Source organism: Dendrobium catenatum, unplaced genomic scaffold (assembly GCF_001605985.2).
Source record: "Dendrobium catenatum unplaced genomic scaffold, ASM160598v2 original_scaffold_246180, whole genome shotgun sequence".
In the NCBI taxonomy this organism is placed as follows: domain Eukaryota; kingdom Viridiplantae; phylum Streptophyta; class Magnoliopsida; order Asparagales; family Orchidaceae; genus Dendrobium; species Dendrobium catenatum.
Genome location: NW_021564586.1, coordinates 322455 through 346426, shown reverse-complemented (window position 1 = coordinate 346426; position 23972 = coordinate 322455). Strand labels below are relative to the sequence as shown.

The window sequence follows — 23972 nt, the reverse complement described above, 5'->3', positions numbered from 1 at the left end:
CTCCTTAAGGGTTGGATACCTAATCTTTCACACTTACATGTTTTCGGTTGTAAGTGCTTTATCTTAATTAATGACAAACTTCTCTTAGGAAAATTTGATCCCAAGTTTGATGAGGGTGACTTCTTAGGTTATTCATCTATAGGTAAGGCCTATAGAATCTTCAATAAGAGAACCCTAGTAGTAGAAGAGTCCACCCATGTAGTGTTTGATGAATCAAATAAGCCTTTTGAATCTAAAATTGAAGAAGATGAAGTAGAGGCAATTCAAGGAGAAAAAATTATGACCATAGGAGAAAGTGTAGAACCTCAGGAAGACTTGCCTAAAGAATGGAGATATTCTTCTAGTCACCTAAGGAATTAATTTTATGAGACCCATTAGAAGGTGTAAGAATTAGGCACAGACTTATGAAGGAGGTTAGTCATTTATCATTCATCTCTATGATAGAACCCACATGTATATATCAAGCTTTAGGAGAAAATTTTTGGATCCTAGCAATGTAAGAGGAATTGAACCAATTCACCAGGAATGAAGTTTGGAAACTTGTCAAGAGACCTAAAAAGTACAGTGTAGTTGGAACAAAATGTGTCTTTAAAAATAAGGTGAATGACTCAGGAACTATAGTAAGAAATATGGCCAGACTAGTAGCTAAGGGGTGTAACCAAATCAAAGGGATAAACTTTGAAAAAACCTTTGCCCTAGTATCTAGAATAGAAGCCATAAGGGTACTCTTAGCCTTTGCCTTCTTCAAAAGTTTTAAAACATATCAAATGGATGTAAAGAGTGCTTTTCTGAACTGGGTAATCAAAGAGGATGTTTATGTTAAGCAATCCCCTGAATTTGAAAGTTCACAATTTCCAAACCATGTATTCAAATTAAAAAAGGCACTGTATGGATTAAAGCAAGCACCTAGAGCAAAGTATAAAAGTCTTAGCTCATTCTTACTAGATTGATGTTTTGTTAAGGGGAGTGTGGACACCACTCTCTTTTTACAAAAGCTAAAAGTTGAAATTCTCATTGTTCAGATTTACATAGATGCCATTTTGTTTCGATCTTCAGATTAAACATTATGCGATGAATTCTCAAAAATAATGAGTAATGAGTTTGAAATGAGCATGATGGGAGAGCATAATTATTTTCTTGGCTTTAGAATAAAATAAATGGATAATGGAATATTTCTTAGCAAAAAAAAAATACATTAAGGATATTCTAAAAAATTATTAAATGGATAGTGTTAAGCCCATGAACACTCCAATGAGCTCTACGATTCAACTAGACAATGACCCGAATGGAAAATCATTAGACTAGAAAAAATATAGAGGAATAATCAGATCTCTCCTCTACTTAATTGCCAATAGACTGGATATAATATTTTTCAAGCTGATCTTAAAGAGTCTCACTTAACCTCGGTCAAGAGAATCCTTAGATATCTACTAGGTGCTGAACTTAGGAATTTGTTATCCAAGACACAACACTTCCTTTGAAATCTTAGGGTACTCAGATTCTTATTTTACAGGATGTAGGGTAGATAGAAAAAGAACATCTAGCACCTATCAATTCATAGAACAATCTTTAATTTTTCTTGGTCTAGTAGGAGGCAAAATTTGGTAGTCCTCTCTAAGGTCGAGGCGGAATATATTACAGTAGAAAGTGGTGTTGCACAAGTAATATGATTGAAACAATAACTTCTTGATCTTAGATTACCCGTAGAAACCATCACAATCATGTGTGATAACACGGGTATAATCTGCATTTATAAAAATCTAATTCAACACTCTAGAATAAAACATATAGACATTAGAGATCATGCAGCTAATGGAGACATAGAGTTATATTACATAGCTACTGGAGATCAATTGGCAAACATTTTCACAAAACCACTAGCCTACGACACTTTTAGTACTTTGAGGAAAAGACTTGGTGTCATAGACATTCATGCATAATTAAAAAAAACATAAACCAATAAAATAAAATACTAGTTTAAGGTGTTTCATGATCATCACACACTCACCACACTAAGCTCAAAATTGACAAATTTTTTTCTTCATCGTACTATATGATCCAGTTTCATACTATACGATCAAATCACAACCCTCTATCAAACCAACAGCTCAGCTTTAATTTATTCTCTACACATCGTACCATATGATTTTAATCAAACTGTATGAAATACGTGGTTGTTCATTTAAGTCATTTGGTATGATATAATTGCACATTGTACTGTATGATATATCTTCTTCGTATAGTATGATCTACATCAGTAAAATTGTTTGGAATAAATTAAAGTCGTTCAATATGATATAATTATGGTTCATACTATATGAACACCCGTTCATACTGTACAATGCTTTTCATCAAAGGTCATACTGACGACCCTCAGGATGATAAGAATTCCTTCAGATCGTACTGTATGATTTGAACATTTGTTTCCCAATTGTTCATCCAGATGATATTATTACACATCATACTGTATAATCCTTGATCGTATGGTATGATATCCCAAAATCATTATAAATTCGAGGGCACCTATGATCATTTCACTCACTCCTTAGCCACCTCACTCACTTACCTGTTATCACTCAATGGAAAGCTACAACAAGTGTGGTCGACTCATCCTTGGAAGCTCACCTTCCTCTCACCATCACAATGACCATTTCTTGTCCACCATAGATGAGAAGCCTACCATAAATTCAAGATGTGCAAAATTACCCCATCTCGAATGTTAAATCAAATTGCCTTAAATTTTTAGGTGATGAGCTTATTCGTATCTACTACCTTGCAATTTCTCCTTACCCTAGCCTTCCCTTACAATTCTGAACTTCTCTTTGAATTCCTGGCCAACCTCATTCTGAATGTCAAAAACCTTACCCTCACCTCCTTTGTTTGCCGACAAAATATTGAAATCACTAAGGAAGACCACACCCAATACATTGGGATTTCTAGTGAATGCCCTAAAGGCCACTCATTCCTTATAAATGATTTTGATTGGAGTGCGTTTAATATGGTCCTTAGAAATGTTTCTTTTCACAAACACCACCCACTTGTTCAGACACTAACCTGAAATGCTAGAATTATTCAATATGTTCTTTGAGCTTCAATCATACCCAAAGCTGGAAATAGAATCCCCATGACCCCAATCTTATCCATTATTACCTACCTCATTATGTCAAACACCAAATTTTATGTGGCTATTTGATTATTGATTATATCTAGAACATGACCTTAGTTCGCCTCCCTACCACCGTACAAAACTTAACCTAGCCCTTAGTCACCTCATAGGTTACATTCTTTAAAATAAATACCAATTAATTTATTTTGGTGAACCCAACAATCTACCCATTTTCTATACAGATGCCTCCTTCTATATTCTATTTCATTAGGGGAAAGAGTAGGATGAGCCAAATTTTAACAAAGAAGAAGGAGAGGCTGCTCCAGTAAGAGCTCATGTTCCACCAAAATGGCATGCATCACCCTGAGGACCTACACCGACCTATTCTCATGATGACCTAGTCAAACGATTCAACCAACTCCAAAGTCGCCTTGACGCGCACATTCAAGAATAGATCCAACAACACATAAAGAACATGCATTGGTTTGGAGAAAGATTCTCTGAGATTGATCAGCAGTTTGAGTCCATCCACTACTACTTTAAACCTCCTCTACCACCACCTGATCAGGATCCCACTTTTTGACTTATCACTATTATATGTTTTGCTTGTTACTCCTCTTTTTGTTGATGTCAAAATGGGGAGAAGTTTTTTGTGTGCTTTAGGCAGTATATCTTATTTATCATGTTAGTTTTTAATTCCAATGAAATGCATTTTTTTCTATTCCTATTTCTATTCATGATATTTTATTTAATTAAAAAAAACAAAAAAAAAAAACTTTGCTAATTTGCTTATCAATAATATTATTTGATATCATAAAAAAGGGGGAGATTGTTGCAGTCCATAACCCCAAGTCTGAGATTTTGATGATAATAAGTAATGTCGATTGAATTATTGTTCATTGAATATTTTTGATTTCTCTCTTGTATGTGAGTACTAACATTTCAAGAAGATTATATAATTACTCAAGATAATAAGAAGACTCAAGACTGGGTAGAGTAGGATGTGAAGTTTGAAACCATATAATTTTCATTTATTTTATATTCAAACTGAGCAACCAAGCACACACACATGGGAAGAGCTTTATTTTAAATAAAAAATTCTTTTTTAACCTCTGTAGACCGTACTGTACAAGTTTAAATTGTACTGTACGAACTACTGCTGCTCAACGACTACCTATGAACATATCATACTTTACAAAGAGTATCATACTATACGATGTATTTCTAATTAAAAACCCTAGCCACCATATTAATTTAAGTAAGTTCTTAATTCATAAATTTTGAATTGATCATATTGTATGATCTAATTATATTGTATGATAATTTGAATACTTACTTAAATTAACCCCCGTGATTAGTTAGTAAATCAAGGATTAATTTCTGATTGGGTATCATACTGTATAATATGGTTCATATCATACGATCAATTGATGCTATTTTTTATTGTCTCGAATATCAAACCAGATGATCCCTTGATTTTTGAACTAATCATACTCGACAATGTGAACATTGTACTAGACTATTGCAACTCGAGCTTCTGAGTTTATGATTTTGATGATAACAAATAATATTTATTAATCTTTTTTTTCTCCTGGTATTTGCATTGCATATTTCTTTATATATTGACTAATATTTCAGGTACATCATGCACCGTTCTTTGAAGATTCAGGGCTCAAGATTGCGTAGAATTGGTCGTATTAAATGAGTCTGTAATTTTCATTTATTGAGTCAAGTCTTGTAGCGATGTATGTTAGTTTGTTGATCATGCACACACATAGAGGGAGAAAAAAATGATTATAAATATTTTAACTTTTCTATTCATCGTCCTGTACAATCTGGTGTAACAGAAATACATTAAAATATTATATTTTTCCTGGAAAAATTATTTTTGAATATAACTAATCATATTGTATGATCGCTACATCGTACCGTACGATGTTATAATTAGAAAGCTCGCCGTCCATTAAATTGGGCAAAGATTTAAATTTGAAAAGTTATTCTAATCGTACTGTACAATCATGATCGTACTGTACGATGTTTAAAATATTGCCTAATTTAATCTGCTGATTGTTCAATCAAAATGGCTTAATTTTGATATTTTGGTCGTACTGTACAAACTGGATCGTACTATACGATCAACAGTGACAATTCTGACCGTCCCATGCTTCGTCCTGGACGAACTTCACTTTTATTGAACTATTCGTACAACACATCATACAGAACATCATACAGTATGATGTGTTCACAGAACACGTGTTATAATAGTAGATCGTACAGCACGAAATAAATTTGTACCGTATGATTACCATAGAATGAAAAACTATATTTCTTACTTTTAAAAACCCTCTTTCCCTGTGTGTGTGCATGATTGCTCAGACTTACTTGCAGTTTGTGGCCAGACTCATGAAAAGAAAAAATTAAGCTGGAGACCTTGTTATCTCCGCCTTTTTGATGATGCCAAATAAAACTGGTTGACTTTGCAAATTAAAAAATTTCTCCTAAACTCCCCCTCACTAACAGAATTACATTAAAATTAAGGGAAAGCTTTCTTATTATTATTATTATTATTTAAAAAAACTAAATAACATCAAAAATTAAAACAAAATGCAATAAACAACAATACTTTCTCCCCCTTTGACATTATCACAAAGAAGATATAAAATAAAATATAAAATAACAATATAATAACGAAGCAAAAACATACAATTATAAAAAAGTTAAACATACAAAATAGATAAAAAAAAAACATACAAAACACATAAATAAAACTCACAAACAAACCTTAACATACTTATACCTCATCATCTTGCTCATGTTCTGATGATTCAAAAACTAGGTCTGCCCATGAGACTTTTTGCTTTTTATCTTTTCCCCATATTACAAACGGTTTGTTTTTACTCTTTTCCTTTGTAGGAAGAGTTTTTAAGTTGGGGCATTCACGCTTCAAATGTCCAGGTTTCCTACACCCAAAGCAAATTATATCAGAATAAAACTTAACATTTTTATAATTTTCTCTGCTTTTGTTGATGTTCATGCTTGTGCTTCAATAGACCTTCAAATTTATTTGTTATCAATGATATCTCCTTTCTTTCATCAACTACTAAGCCATATTTATCTGTGTGTTTGGATTTTAGCACAATAGTCTTCTCATCACCTGCATCCAAAAATCTTTGACTCACACTTTGCTCGTAGGCAATGAGTGAGCCTATTAGATTAACTATAGAATAAGCATTCAAATCTTTTGATTCACATATAGCCATGACTTTGGCATCAAATTTATCAAGTAAAGAACGTAGAATTTTACTAACCTTTTCAAAGTTTGAAAGTTCTCTACCTAAATCATGCAATAACATCACAATTTGATTAAATCTATTAAACATGTCTAAGATAGTCTCATATGGTTTCATGTTGAAAAGTTCATAATCATGCATTAGAATATTCAATTTAGAATGTTTGACTTCACTAGTACCTTCATATGAAATGCATAATCTATTCCAAATTTCTTTCCCAGTAGTACATATAGAGATTATCATGCAATCGTTAGAATTTAATGCACAGAAAAAGCAATTCAAACATTTAGCATTTAGTTGTGCATTGACTAGTTCTATTCTAGTCCATTTAGTAAAAGGAATATTAATTTTGACTCCATCTATCATACGTGAAGGTATAGAATAACCAGTTTGAATCATATGCCACATTCGATAATCAATTGATTGCAAAAACATTGAAATGCGAATTTTCCAAAAATTAAAAGAAATATTTTCAAATAAAGGTGGTCGTGTAATACAATAGCCTTCTACAATGTTACGATTTCCAAAATATACCATGATCGATTTTCTTAAGATTTTCTAAAACATTATTTTTGAAACCTTCTCTGATACCAATTGAAATTACTAGATGGACAAGAGGGGGCGTGAATTGTGAAAGTTTTATAGTAATAAAATATACCTAAACATGAGTTCTAATATTTTTGATATTTTTTTAAGGTTTTAACATGAAAATTTAAAACAACTTCTAAGGCAACGGGCAATAATAAAATCTTTTTCTTTCACAATTTTTCCAAGCAAATATTATGAAATAAAAATGTATGCAAGAATAAAAACAATAAGGAAAAAAGCACACCGAGATTTTTATAGTGGTTCGGTCAAACCATGACCTACTTCCACTCCTCAGAGTCCTCCGCTTATGGAATTTCTCTACCAGCAAATAGCTCTCATTTTGCCCCCTTCGGCAAGGCGGAGAAGCCCTTCCAATACTCCCTTTCACCAACCCGGCGTGGCGGAGTGCCAAGCGCTTTTTTTACCCTCCTGGTGTTGGCAGAGAACCTTCTCGTTTTTCTCCCTCCTGGAGAAGGCAGAGTACCTTCGAGGTCAACGGACGTAGATGAGTCTCCCCCATAGAAAGCCTCCCACAAGTTCTTCCCGGGCCACAGGAGGAGCAAGTTGCAGCAAGATCGGAGCAATCGTGTGATCTCCCTCACACCTCTTCTCCCTCACCAAGCTCATCTTCTCCTTCCTCTCTCAACCCCTCAAACTTCTCAAGAGCTCTCTCTAGGATTTTCTCTCTACTCATGTTTCTCTCTTCTGTCTCTCTCTCTCTCAAAATATGATAAGTTTTTCACATAAAAATGGGCTCCAAAATCCCTGAGATTTCAAATGTAGCTGTTACAATCATACAGTACGATTATTGGTCGTACAGTACGATATGTACAAACTAGCTTTGTCCTGGTACGAAGGTGTATGAATAGTTCAAAAACTAATCGTACAGTATGATAATATATCATACGGTATGATTCACAACACACTACTCATACAGGATGATAGCCAGGATGATCAAATATCATCTCTGTTCATCGTATGGTACGATCTACATCGTATCGTATGAATAGTGAAAATCAAGGCATCATCCAGGATGAATTCTGAGATGATCAAATATCGTCTATGTTCATCATATGGTACTATAGTAATCGTTCAGTACGATCAGACAAAAAATACAGGATCATTCAGGACGATGATAAGGATGATCAGAATTCATCTCTATTCATCGTATTGTACGAAGAGGTTCGTACAGTACTATTTTCAATTTGTAATTAAGCCTTGAGTTCTTGCACTAATCACGGGTTAAATTAAGTATGTATTTAAAATAGATCATACCATATGAACGTCATCGTACAGTACGAACGGCACAAAATATCATACTTGACATATCATGACGGCTAGGGTTTTAGATTTGAAACATATCATACCGTACGATAGTATTCGTACAGTATGATGTGTTCACAAAACACGTGTTATAATAGTAGATCATACATTACGAAATAAATTCATACAGTATAATTACCATAGAATGAAAAACTATATTTCTTACTTTTAAAAACCCTCTCCTCCTGTGTGTGTGCATGATTGCTCAGACTTACCTGTAGTTTATGGCCAGACTCAAGAAAATAAAAAATAGTTTAGGCAACATTATTTGGCATCATCAAAATCTCAACCTCGGGGTCATGGGTCGCAACATGGACTACCTTAAGCTTTTAATGCATCATATTATACGATGTAGATCATACCAGATGATGAATAGAGACAAGTTTTGGTCATCCCAAATGTTTGCCCTATAAGAATAGAAGGAAACTAATACATCGTACTGTACGAAGTTGTTCAGAAAAATGGCCTGCTCGTACTCCATACCAAGATAAAGGCTAATTTAAGTTGATCATACTGTATGAATATAAATGGCTATATTGAAAATTTAGGGTTTTTTGTAGCATAATTTAAGTATCTAAACTTCTGTCATTTGAGATGTATGTGTGAGAGAGGAATATGACGAGACAGAGATTTCTTGAGAGAGATCTTTTTGAGACAACTTTAGGTTTGTGAGGGGAAGGAGAAGGTGGGCTTTATGAGGGAGAAGGTGTGTGAGGGAGATCACACAGTTGCTCCTATATTGCTGCATGTTGCTCCTCCTATGGCCCGAAAAGATCTTGTGGGAAGCTTTCTATGGGTGAGATCCTTCAAGTTCCATATCTTCTAAGGTACTCGGCCTTCTCCAGGAGGGAGAAAAATCACAATGTTTGCTGTCATCACCGGGAAGGTGACATAGCATGTGGTACTCTAACATGATGGGAAGGTGAATGTGAGGTTTATAAAGGCTTCTCCACCTTACTGTGGGGGAAAAAGGAGAATTACTATTTAGTAGTGAAATTCCCAGAGTGGACTCTGGGGAGTGGACGTAGGTCAAGTGACCGAACCACTATAAATTCTCTGGTGTGATTTTTCCCTTACTGCACTTCATTTATGTTTTGCACCATACTTTCATTATAATTACTTGGTGAAAATCATTGTGAAATTCTTTGTTGAGTAAGTTAAAATTTCACCACCTATTGTTGCAATCTTTTTTTAAGCATTTGCTTTCGCATTAATTTAATTTTCTTATTTAAAATTTAAAAACTCATAAAAATTAGAACTCCTGTTTAGGATTATCTTTTTATTGCAACAAATTTCCAATTCAACCCCCCTCTTGAAGCATCTCGAACTTTTAATACACCAAAGTGACTCTCCTTTTTCTCTCACAGTATGATGGAGAAGCCCTTATAATTACACTCTCTTTCAGTAATCCACGGTGTGGCAGAGTACCATCATCCTTTCATATCCATTTGGTATTGGCAAAGTACTATCATCCTTTTACACTCTCCTGGTGTCAGGAGAGTATCACCATTTTTTTAAACCCTCCTAGTGTCGATAGAGTACTGTCGCTCCTTTAAAAATATTATTCCAAGAAACTTCAAGATAGTATAGAAGAACTTTGAAGAACAAGTAAGAGATTCTCACTATTGGGAAACCTTGTTAATCCCCTCACAAATCCCTCTTAATAGATCTCTCACTCTCCAATCTAAAGATAATCTCCCAAACACTCTCCAAGTACACTCTCAAAACAAATTCATAATAGGAGTTCTTAGGCAGTCAGTTTTTAGGACCTTATAGATAAGAAAAATTGACCTGAAAAATGAAAATTTCAATTTCACCATCCTTGGTCATATAGTATGATCATACTTTATATGTACGAATAGTTCAAAAATTATGGTACGAACCTGTACAAACCTATTTTCATACTCTATCAATTATATGTATGAACCAACATTGTATTGCACAAACAGTTTAAAACATAAACAAGTTCATCAGGTATGATTCTATACAAATGTATTTCACACTCTAGTTGGCATATTATGCAATACTCATTTCATACAGTGCAACCAGTTTAACAAAATCATGCTTCGTTTGGTACAATAATGGACTAATCCATTTTATACTCTTGACATCGTCTGTATGAACTCAATTTTGTATAGTACAAATAATTCAAAAAATTTACCTATGTATATGGATGAATTGGTAAGCCCCTATTTCATACTCAGGACATCATATGTATGAAACTTATTTCATATAGTATGATCAGTTCAAAAATTGGTGAGTTTAATTGGGATGAATTGGTATGTTGCTATTTCGTATTCTGGATATCGTATGTATGAATGTAACTTCGTACAGTACAAATAGTTCAATCAAAATTTTCTATGGCATGATTCCATTAACTGCTTTTTAGAGGAACATAGTTCAAATCATCTAGTATGATTAGTTTTAAAAACTATATGTTTTGACTCACTCGCCTAGTCTATGTGTGTAAGATTTCTCAATTATAATCACTCTCTCTCAGACTCAAGAAAAATAGAAAAACTATAGACTTACATTACAATAAACCCTAATCTAATCTATCTTGAAGTCTTCAACAGTCTGGAGTATGATTTTCCTAAAACATTAGTACACACAAATAATATAAATAAGACTTTTCCAATATGTGTTAGAATAAAAACAATAATTAATACAATAATATTTTGGTATCATAAAAAACTCAAATGATATAAAAGTATAGATTTGAAAACTAAGTCACAACAATTTGTTATATGTCAAGGCTAGTTGACCAAGTCAACTTTGGTTTACCAAATAAACCAGAAAGCCTCCCTCATTAAATTCCAATGATTTAGACTAATTTAAGGCTTGTAAACTCCCTGGGATTGTATATGGGGTGTCTAAGGATCAACTGTAGATTAATTAGCCCTTGGGTCCACTTTGGCTAGCCATATGGCATGGTCTAAGTGCCCAAAATGGGTTTATATTGAGTCAAATCAAATCCCAAGTAATATTAAACCTAATTATCACTTGCATTAGAAGCCTATAGGTCCAATGTATCAAACCCAGAAGGCCCAACCCATGGGATAACCTGGGTTAGCCAATTTTAATAAACCAATGTTTCCAAATTAAGCTTTATTTGAATGATTTCCAATTCTAAATCACATTATGGCAAACAAAAGTATGTATTTAACTCTAGAAGCTTTCAGACACCTAGCCCATTTAACTAAAGCTAGGTGGTGGCTTGAGGTGGCAAAAAACTAAGAAATAGCCTTTAATTTCATTAGTCCATCCACTTTTCACTTCGTAACCACCCACATGGGCTAAAATTGTCTGGATGAGGTGGGCGATGCTTATTAACTTGTCCCCAAGTGATTATCTAGCCTGGTATGGTCGTATTGAGAAAAGTTATTGATGGGAGCATAAGCATTAGTCTATTTTATTGTGTGTATGAAATAAAATATACCTTGGGTCAATTTATGCTTAGGTTTTGTTTGATATCTATTGCATGCTAGATATGTATACATATCGATCAAGTGATAAAGTGATTGAGTGAGTGTAAATCCCATTAGAAAGTGTTCTACTATATTACAATCAAATTAGTATTGTCTAACACAAATGCAAGGTTTATCGTACTAAATAAAAATTAAGGTTTTGAATTTTGCCACTTATAGGTAAAAAGTAAGAAGGTAAATTAGATAGAAGATATTAAAAATATGGTTTATACTAATTTATGTAAGATAATAAATTTTTCAGAATTAGAATCTTATATATTGATGTGAATTAGAACATATGCTCCCCAAGATCTTTTCAAGCTTATAGGTGTTGAAAAGGAGATTTATTTCCTTCCTATAATTTTAATGTCTCCATAAAACCTAGATGTTTGAACATCCAATGCCTAGGTATGCCAATATTCCATTCCACTATTCTTATTTATTCCAATACTCTTCCGTTGATTCAATAAATTACACTAGATATTAACTATACACATGGCCATTATATGCATTAATTTAAGAATGAGAGATATTGAAACATTCTTAATTTAATTATGGAAGTTGGTTCTATGTTAGTACATGCATTGTGTTTACATCATTAGCCCAAAACTCGTAAATCAACAAGATATAGGTAACATAAAAAGCTACTAATTCTTCATTTCAATCTTAGAATAAAAGATGCAAGAGAAATAATAAAAAAAAGTTTCATCAGGATAGTATGAATAACGTAATTCATACTTCCTCAATATCCAATTGTAGGATTGCTTACACAAAATAGGCTAAAATCACTAAACACAAAATAGGCTAAAATCACTAAGGGGAACTAAGAAAATACACTAAAGTTACCAAACTTTATTGAAAGTGATAGAACTTGTAAACAAAAGAATTAAAAAACTATTTATATTAAGTAAATAATGGTCTCAGGTACCGCGATGCTTGAGAATGTGGCTCCATGGAATCATATGATGAACTAGCACCTCGGCAATGCTAGACTTAATTAACTATGGTGCTAAACTAACTTGGCACATATAATGTTGAAATGGTGCATCACTTTGCTGATTAAGTGCTGCTCTATCATTCAATAATTGTTACACCATGATGTAGAAAAATTTAAGTGTTGTGGTGCTTGTGCAATCTAGCTTTGTGGAAATGTAATGCTCGATACTCAAGTGCTCAAATTCGCAAGACTCAAGTGTTGTAGTGTGGATTTTGGATGCTACAACACTATGGAGTTTTGTGATGTTGACCTTAGCACCACTAGGGTGTTGAATTATTTCTCATTTTTCCTAAGGCTCGTGCTCCGATTCCCTATTTTTGTGTCGAGGTTTTGTAAATGTTATGGCATTGAAGGTTGTAACTCTATAGTACTAATTCAACAGTTATGATTTTTCTCCTTTTTTGAGCATTTTCAACGTCAACTGAAACATTACATTTTTACATAATTAAAGGTAATAAATAATATAAAATTTATACTTAATAAATCCCCCCTTGTTTAAGCTCTTGCTTGTCTTTAAGAGATGGTGTAATCACCTATTAATTAACTTAATAGCCAAAATAAAGTATATAATTTTAAATTACTAAAATATTAGATAATTTATCAGAGATTAGAAGTTATTTGGAATGATCAAAGTTGTAATTCTAATTTGAAAAATTCTAAATAATTTCCCTAAATGATTATCCTTATTATTACTTGAATTGAGATTTTTCACTATAAATGTATACGTATATTTTGACTTGTGAATTTAAAAATGAATAATATATTATTTAGAGATTAGTTATGCTTGTAGTGAAATTAAAAGTTCAGTAAAGCATCATCATATGTTTGAGTTTACTATGTCCTATTTGAATTAATTATTAGGATGCTTTTTTAATTTGAATTTCAACCTATACACAATTTTTAATAAACCTATCTTTTTTCCTTTCTCAAATTTTCTCTTTTGATTATCATGTTTTTCAATTTTTCAAACTTGGAATAAATATTAATGATTTTGAATATCAATTTTTTTCCTTTATCCCTCTAATCATTCTAAATCTATTTTATGTAAGGATTCAATAAGAGTGATAATTCCATATTATGTTTAAAAATAATCATCATAATTTAAGCTACACTCATATTTTCCCTAAACTCAACTATTCATTCTTTAATTCAATAGTTAGTGCAAAAGTGCAAAGTTTCTAAGTTCAAAACAAATCAATGACTTAAATAATCTTTCTTAGTTAATTATTAAGGTTTTCAAATTATGAATTACTATGCTTCATTCATTCAACTTATTATCTAAGGTTTTATTATTATTCTTAATTTAGAAAATTTTTAATTTTTAATTTTATTGGCTGAATAAATAATAAAAATGCAAGTGCAATTTAGAGGATGATTTTCAATAGTTAAGCATAAATAAGAACATAATCAAATGTAAATGACATAATAAAAAATATAAATTTTAATAATTAAACATAAGTAAACATAAAAAAGATAACTAATATTTTCATTGAAATGGTAAAAAGCTCATAAGCAATGTGATAAAATCTACCCAAAGAAAATATAATAAGATAATTAGTGCATGACACACTATCCTTCTAGCTTATCTCCACTAAAGATCTACAATTTCTACTCTCATATGTACAACATAATGGAACTTAGACATTTTAAAACATCACAATCACAAGATCTCCCCAAGCTTGTTAAAAAATAAGTGAAAAATAAATAAAATAAAAAAAGTTGAAGCCATCTATACCATCACAAAAAAAACTCCTCCAGCCTGCTGACATAAGAAAAAATATAAATAACAGCCACCAAAATTTATTTTGATTCTTCGTCTTCCTCTTCATCAACTTCACCACTGCGCCACACAAATGATTGATATTTTAGGGTAGTAGGAAAATATAATTGATATGCATTTTTGACAAAGGGGCTCCTACTATACATCCCCATTAAAGCCTCATTAAATTTTACTATATAATGCCAATGCTTTTTTTGCATACTTGAGTAATGAGCCTGCCCTTCCCTAATCTCCTCACAAAAATTAGTCACACTCTACATTTGCTTCCTCAAATCAACCACTTGCTCACCTACAGACTTTGGATTCCTAGAAGTCCTACCACTAGTACTACTAGGCCTATTAATCAAATAAGGCTCACTAGGGCCAACCTCCTCCTCTACACCTAATCTTTTAAATTTCTAAAAAAATTTTTGGTGAGGGATGAAATGGGAAAAGATGTTCTTCATTAAGATCTCCCCTCACACTAGTATTAATACACAAATCATAAATAAGAGAAGGATAGCCCAAGCCCACAAAAGTAGTTCCTCTGATGATGTAATTCAAAGAAATGTAAATAATCTTTCCCACATCAATAATACAACCAACCTAAATAAATTTTTTAAGCATAGTAAGTTCTTTGGTCACCTCACTAAGGTTTTTGCTTAGTAAGAAATGAACAGAAATAAAATAGTGCTAAGCTTTTGATAATTGGTTTAAGCAAGAAATAGGAAAGTTAATAACTTTATGATCCATCTTCTTCCATACTACCCCACTATCAAGCTTAGACAAAACTCTTAACTACTCATCAGGACTAATGGGTGCTAAACTAAATGGGGTATATTCAACAATTTCAAAATTTCTTAACTTATAAATATGATTAATGACCATATAATCAAATGGTACCATCTTACTTTCACATAGCACCTATTCTCCATAACAACCTTTCCATTAGCAAAAAACTCTCTCACCACATTTATAAAAGTTGAATCGGGTTCCTCACACAAAAGCTCCTTGGTTTACTATCATATGTGTTACTTGCCCAAAGCCTCTCTTAAGAGTTAATTGTTTAGTTCCCACATTCACCACATACCACTGCTTAGCTTTAGTAAATATGAATCTACTCTTCACAAAGGAGGATGAGGCATGCTTCTTCCTACCACTATAGTTGTGTAGGACACATGGCACTATGGCACAAGCTTTGGAAAAAAAAAATTCCTAATTTTTTACTAGTGAAATGTTGTGGTATTTGTCATGTTCAATCACAGTAGTGCTAAGAAAGCCTATCATCGTGGCATTCCAACAAAATTAATTATGACTTTTACTTATCACTATAGCACTGATGATAATGTTACAACACTCAATAAAGCTTTATAATAAAAAGTTTATGAAAGTATGAATCATCAAGTGCAATGGAAGTAGTTCTATAAAATACATGACCTAACATCACAGTGTATAAAGGGTTAGCACTAGGGTACTAAATAAGGCATCATACATCATAGTGTTATTAGGTACTACACTATGATATTATATTCAATTAATTTTATGAAGACTCTAGAGCTGAAATGTCAAGTTTTAATGCTATAGTGTTGATAAGCAGCTGTCACAATGCTCAACGATATAACGCTACAATGCTTATTCAATTTTATCTCCTAAATTTTACTCAAAAATTAGTCAAAATAAAAATTAGTGACTTAAAATTGATAAATCTGAAAATTTATAAATTTTAAAATACATTTTGAAACACACAATCTAACAAATTAATAATTAAGCACATACAAAATTGATTTTTCTCCTAAATAGTACTAAATTTATAGTCTTCATCCATAATTGCCTAAATATGCATTTTTTGTTGTAATAAATCACCACCACTTCTTAAGTGGTCTCCACTATGCTCTTTTCCTTTATCCATTTGATTAATTTTAATATTTTTTGGCAATGTTTCATGTGGTATAAAACTAAAAGTGATTGCGGGCTATCCTAATTAATTTTTCATATTTTTTTATTGAAGTAGCTTGTCTTTGTAATTAAGTTCTCAATTGAATCACTACCTCTTGCAATGGTTTATACCTATCTTTGATTGATTATTTTGATTAAATCCTTGAGGAAAAGAAGGTTTAGTAAGTACTACTTGTTATTGAAGATTATTCCAATATTCTCCATAATTAGATTGACATGCATTTCACTTATTGTTACCACCAATATTATTATTAGACCAACTAATATTAGGGTGGTTCATATAACATGGATTATATGTATTTTAATAAAGATAATTTTGTCTTTCAATCACATTAACATTCCTAATCCCTTAAACATTTTTCTCTCCAACAAAATTTAAATCATGCTTTGCTAATTGCATAAGTGATCCTTATGCTTCACTATCTCCAATAGCAACCAACGTTTTAGAAATTGCAGCTACCTAAGAAGTAAGAATAGATAGAGCATCTAGTTCATAAACTCCATCTACTATCTTAGGATTCACCTTATTATAAGGCCATTAAAAATTATTTGTAGGCATTTAGGCATTCCTCAATTAATTTATAGGCTTTCTTAAATGGCTTTGAAATTAAAGATCCTCCAATTACTACACCAAAAATTGACCTAAGAGATCCTACCAATCCATTATAAAAAGATTGAATAACCAACCAATTGGCTAAATCAATGTGACGGAATTTTTCAAGCATTTCCTTAAATCACTCTCAACTTTCATAAATTTACTCACCTTCAAACTGGGAAAAAGATGAAATATCATTCCTAAGATTAATAGTTTTGGAAGGTGGAAAATACATAGTTAGAAATTTATGTGCCAAATCATTCTAAGTGGTTATAGAGTTTGGGGTCAAAGAATTCAACCAATTATTATCTTATCCCTTAAAGAAAATGGAAATAAATGAAGCCTAATAATGTCATCGCCGACACTATTATACTTGGATGTTACAAAGATTTTGAAGAAGCTAGCTAAGTGTAGGTTGGGATCCTCAATAGGTGTTCCCTCATACTAGGAATTTTGTACCATCTAAATTATGGAGGGTTGTTGTTCAAAGTTATTAGCCTGGATAGTAGGTCTATTGATACTCTAGTGGATTCCATCTACTACAAGATTAATATACTCCTTAAGAGTTCTAGAATAGTCTTGATTTTGTACTAGTTAAGATAACTTGAAAGCTTAAATATTTTTAATTATTTGTTTTTTTTATAAGGGTCCTTTTAATTTTAGAATCAAACAACAAGGTCTCTTTACTATATCTACTGCACATAAATATTAATGCATTAGAAAGTAAAGAACAAAAACTAGAAAATAATATTTTTTTCTTTAAAATTTTTTAACAAAAATTATTAAAATAAAAACACATGATAAAAGTAGATCTAAATATGCAACTAGTTCAACTGTATTTTTTAAAATTTTAATATGCACTTTACTTCCCCAGCAATAAGGAAAAAAATATGATTGGGGCATGGACATAAGAATAGCTGATTGCATGTATGAAATATAAAAAAGCCTTGGGGTTAATTGATGCTTTGGTTTTCTTTGATATGGATTACCCACTATATACACAACTATACAAGTCAATCAAGTAATAAAGTGATAGAGACAATGTCTATCCCATGAGCAAGTATTCTACTAGATTATAATAAAACTAGTATTGTATACTACAGATGCAAGGTTTATCCTACTAGATAAAAATTAGGGGTTTGAATTCTACCACTTATAGATAAAAAGCAAGATGGTAAAAAAGATACCAAATAATAAAATATGATTTCGATTAATATATGTTAAATAATTAAGTTGTCTTAATGTGGCACTTAAATATTAATGTGGATCATAGTATACGCCTCTAGATCTCTATTGATCTTGTTGGGGAGAAAAGGGAGGTTTATATAGTCTTCTATAATTTTAATTTCTCCACATAACCTAGAATGTTTAGCATCCTATGTTCAGGCATGCAAATATTCCATTCCTGTACTCCTATTTTTTTGAATATTTATCTATCATGGAAATATATCACACTATATATTAACTACTTACATTATCATTATATGTATTAAATTAAGAATGATAGATATTGAAAATAACCTTGATTCATTTATCACATAAGAGTCTTCGTTAGTATTTACATTATGTTTACATCATTAACCCAAAACTAAAAAAATAGATTGATATATATGACATAGTAACAAACCACATATTTATTTTAATCATAAAAGAAAAGATACAAGAGAAATAATGAGAAAACTTTTCACCATGATAGTACAAATGAACTCTACATGTCTTCCTTCTCCAATGGTAGGATTACTAACAAAAAATAAGCTAAAATCTCTAATAATGGTATCTTACATTTCATTAGCCACTCTTAGACTATACTCTAAGGGGGCACTAAAGAAATATAATAAAAATTACAGGTCTAAATTAAAAGTGACCAAACTCCTAAATAAAAGAACTGAAAAACTATTTATATTAAATGAAGGGATGACCTCAAGAATAGTAGAGCTTGAAATGGTGGCGTCATGGCATCATGAGATGAATTAATGCCTTTATGCTATTAGGCTTGCTCTGCTTTGGCACTGAGCTGACTCAACAAATCTAATGACTAAACTCGCATTGATAAGCTAATTTGGCGTAGCTCCATTTTTCCTTAATTGCTCCACTATGGAGATAAAAAAGTTGAGCACTATAATGCTTGAATGTGCAGTATGTTGCAATAATGTTGTAATGCTGGGTTCTATGGCACTAAAATTTCTAAGACTCGAGTGCTATGACATTGATTTCTATCACTTCAGTGATATGTAGTACTATAGTGTTGACCTTGGCTCCATCGAGGCACTGAATTATTTTTCACTTTTTAAGGCTCCAACTTTGTGTTTCCCTGATCTTGTGCTGAGGCGTTGTAGATTTCATGGCATTGGTAGTTGGAGGGATGCGGTGGTAGTTGAACACTTATAAAGTTTTTCTCTTTTCTGAGTATTTCTTGTAGAACATCAACTAAAAGAACATATTCGTTTTAAATTTAAAGGTAAGAAATAGTATAAATTTTACACTAATTTTTTTTTTTAACTCAAAGCCACTATAAAATGCCTATAAATACCCTACATTTTGAGAAAGATAGGTTATATATTTTGCATTCATTGCACTTGTTAATGAATTATCATTTAATCGCTAAGATTTTGTAGCTCTCCATCCCTCTATTCCATTGAGTTTAATCATCTTTGGAAAACTCCATTGGCCAAGTTCATGGATCTAGATCCACTACTTCACAACCCTTCTTCCATAAATAAGAAACATTCATGAGGATCAATCAAGTTCAACTTAAGAAATTCTCTACTCAATTCCCGACTAAACTGAGGCATTTTCCAAACTCAATTTTGCATTCCATTAGGTTTGTTCAATTGTGAAGTAGGCTTTCAATCTAATGTAAATTAGTTATTGGACTATAAGGTTAGGTCTAGATGATGCTATGGGATTAATTTGAGTAAGATCCACTATGTAGATATCTCAGATCATGCTAAAATCCTTCTATGACTAAGGAAATGTGTAGGAGGTTGAGTCTAAAATCCCTTCCATCAATTTAATTAAAATTAAATGGAGAGGTTTGATCTCATCTGATTAGAGTTTTTTATGTCCACATGTGGTTTTGAGCCAATACATCCCAATCTTTTGATCTCAGATCGAATGGTTAAGGATAATCTATGCTGTCCTAAGGATACCACGCCTATTTAGGTGGTTAATCAAGTGTGATCACAAGTAAAGCGTGTGCATAGTCAATCAATCTAACCATCAAATTATTTAAATTAATCCATAAAAATCATCTAAACCTAATAATTTATTTATACCTCACACACTTGGCAAATTTAGGTGATCTTAAGCTCTATGGATTTACATGAAGAGTACTTTAAAAGCATAATTATTTTGAAGTTTAACTTTAAATAATTAAAATGTAATTTAAGAAATTTTCTAAGGAGCATTTTTAAATTTATTCAGTAAATTTAATTCATCTTAAGCTCAAATTTGTATAGATAATTCTTGGATATGACTAGCACAAATCCAAAACGTTTTAGGTCTATTTAAGGTCTAGGGGTGCTTATATTGCAATTTCAAAATTCTAGGTAAAAAAAAAATGAGCAAGAAATTTAAAATTCAATTAATAAAATCCCATTAATCCATTAGGATTATTCTTGTTTGGATTGTTAGAATAGTGTGTGAGGGTTAGATAGCGCTTGATTTGACCCCATCATCTTGTCTAGGTAGCCTAAAATAAGATTTCCAAAGTATAGATGTATTTACTTTAAAAATTTATTAAAAATCTTATGAAGGCTTTATTGGATCCCAACTCCTAGGGATTAACACTTTGGTCATTTTTTACATGAAGTTAAATTTCAGGTCATCTCGAGTGCATTTAGTTTGTCAAATAGAAAACCCTATCTTCACTTACATAAATCTCCTAGGATTTTCTTTAATTAATTAAAAAATCAATTTAAATTTGAAAAATAAATTATAAATAACATTAGACTTTAAATCAATAAGAATTTAAAGTAAAAAATAAAAGCTCCATCTTAAATTACAGAAAATAAATTAATTAAAAATTAAATAAAATTTATTAATTAATTAAATAATATAATTAAAAATACAAATTAAATAGAAAATAACTCCAAACTCTTCTTAAACATAATATTAAATCTTTTGTGAGTTGTAATCATGATTTCAAGTATATTGGAGTGGATTTGGTTCAAAATTCAAAATACCCTAATTATTTTAATTAAATTAATTAATTAATTAAATGGACTAATTTAATAAAAAATACAACTAAATGAACAAAAATCATAAAAATGGAAGCTAAATTGTATTCAACTCTAAATGAAATGAACAAATTAAAAAGAATCATAAATCTTTAAAGTTTAGAATAAAAATTAGAAGTCAAACTTTGGTCAAACCATTTCATAAATGAATAAAATAAATAAATAAAGAAAAATAAGTGTAAATGTTAATTAAGTAAATAAAAATATACATAGAATATATTTAGTTAACATAAATAATAAATAAGTTAAAAATAAATTACGTTAATAAACATTAACAAATTTAAGAATTTAAGTAAAATAAATAAAGGAAATTTATTAAAAGTGAAGGAAATTTAAAATAAGAGAATTTTAAGAAATTAAATATTTAAATTAAAAATAAATCAAAAAATGAATAAAACTAAATTAAATTTTCTTAAATAAACTCATTCATTAAATTTAAATAATTAATTAAATCTCTAATAAATTTGAGACTTTAAATGTTTACTTTATGCCTTAGGGGGAACAAAGTCTTAAATTTATAAGCCTAAGACTTGATAATTAAATATTTAAAAGTAATTTGAATTGTGTATTTACCATGGTTCTTTAAAATAAAGATTAATAAATCATTAAATAAAATGTTAATAAAAATTAAGGACTCTATGCAATTGCCCTTTCTCTTTTTTTTAGAAGAATTGTAGCTTACATTATTAAAGGAAAAGAAATACAATCCTAATAAGTGATAGCTATCATATTGCAATCCATCCTCAACAATGACCTTAATGTTGATGGAAGATTGTTATCTATTCATTTTCCCAAAAAATATTACCTAAAACCACAAAAGTAACACAAAAATTGACCACATCCTTGTAGAACATCCTAGAGATAGAGTGAAATATTACTTTATTGAAATCCTTCAAGAAATGTAAATCTTGATTAACATTGTTTTATCGCCAATTAAGGATGTCCATAGATTTCTGAAGCACCATGTTACATTCACATTATCCCCTTCTATCATAATACCTTTCTTTTAATTTGTCCACATCCTTGTAGAACCTCCTGGAGTGCAATGATAGCTAGAAGCTCCACTTGAGCAGTATCCCAATGAACTATTTACTTTCTAAAAGCCAATAAAATTTATTTTAATGTTATATTACTATACCACTAATTACTTCTCGATTTGACTTAAGAAGGGAGGCATATACACTAATTTTGATCCTATCTAGAGGTGGGGGATGCTAAAATTTTTAATTCAACTCATTGAGCTAGTTAGCATCCCAGTTTCTCCAAGATCAGATTCAGTTGAGATTAAATGGAGGTAGCTAGAATATTAGCTGCAATAACTAAAGGAGAGGATACAAATCTCCCTTGTTTTATAGTATTTCTTTCTCTCTAAGATTGAAAATAACAGTGTAATATATCCTAAGCATTATATGATTGCCTTTTAATCTTATCTCCATTTGTTCTAAGTATTCAAAATATGTCTAAAAAATAAGAATAGAAACTCCCCATTGGTTATAAGGTGTAATTACTTCTTGTAACTTTCTATATTTAATAATAACATAATCAATGTCTTCTATAAATTGGTACCTTCTTGGATAACAATTATTTTTTCTGGATCCTCTTGTATATACACCTTTCATTAGTGGGAAATTCATTTCTTACTAATCTCCACCAAAATATTAATTCCCTAGTCAACAACTTTGAAAATCTCATCCACTTCATATTCACACTTCTAGACGTAGGTTGTACCACATTCTCGTAAGCCAAAAAGTCCCTTGAATGAGCTTTGGATGTCTATCAAGTAAATTATGATATGTTGAAATTTTTAGGATAATTTACACCATATGATCCTCAAAGTGTCTCTGTAGTTCCGAAACATTCCTCCTTCCATCCTCCATCAACAATTGAGCCATTAACATCCTATATAGACTCTGATGATCATAATATGAATGCCACTTTGACAAACTTATATTCCAAATGCATACATCCCATATAACCATAGATTTTGTTCTATTTAATAATTTCCATCAAATTAAAGGTCTGGGATACTGACCCTCTTCACTAAGAATGCACCAAATAGTAGATGCTCCTCAATTTACCTCCTGATTCAAAATAACCTTCCCAAATTTTGCAATAATGTTCTTGTTTAACATTGAATCTTGACTTTGAATGAAATGCCAAGCCAAATAGGCTCTCATAGGCCCATACCTTTTTATAGTAGAATAAAACCCAAGACCTCTCATTTTAGTAGGAAGGCAAAGCTCTTCACATGCCACATAATGCATACTCTATCTACCATGGTATTTATGCCATAAGAAGTTTCTACACAATTTAACTAAGTCATTCAGTACTGCCCTAAAAATAAAAGAATGAGAGTTAATAAAAGAAGGAAGAGATAGGAATGCAGATTTGATCAGAGTAACTCTCCAAACAATTAAAAAAAACTGACTTCCCTATGTATTAGTTTATCCAAAGAATATTTTAATACCATTTGTAAATCAACTGCTTCCATCCTTCTTAGGGCATGTTTCACACCTATAAATACCAGCTCTTTAACTTGTTTGAACCCCAACAAGTTTTCCATCCTTTTCTTCCTCCAACCAACAATAGATTTCCCACATATCACCATTGAACTATTCATATTAATTTTTTTGTAGACCATAAACAATAATTT

General features: G+C 31.3%; 1 non-coding gene across 1 annotated transcript; it reads left to right on the top strand.

The window, feature by feature from the left end:
* Window positions 1-17183: 17183 nt before the first annotated feature.
* On the top strand, window positions 17184-17289 carry LOC114578997. The gene has a single exon (XR_003699884.1). It is a non-coding gene; the product is annotated as a small nucleolar RNA R71 (small nucleolar RNA).
* The last annotated feature ends 6683 nt before the right edge of the window (window positions 17290-23972 follow it).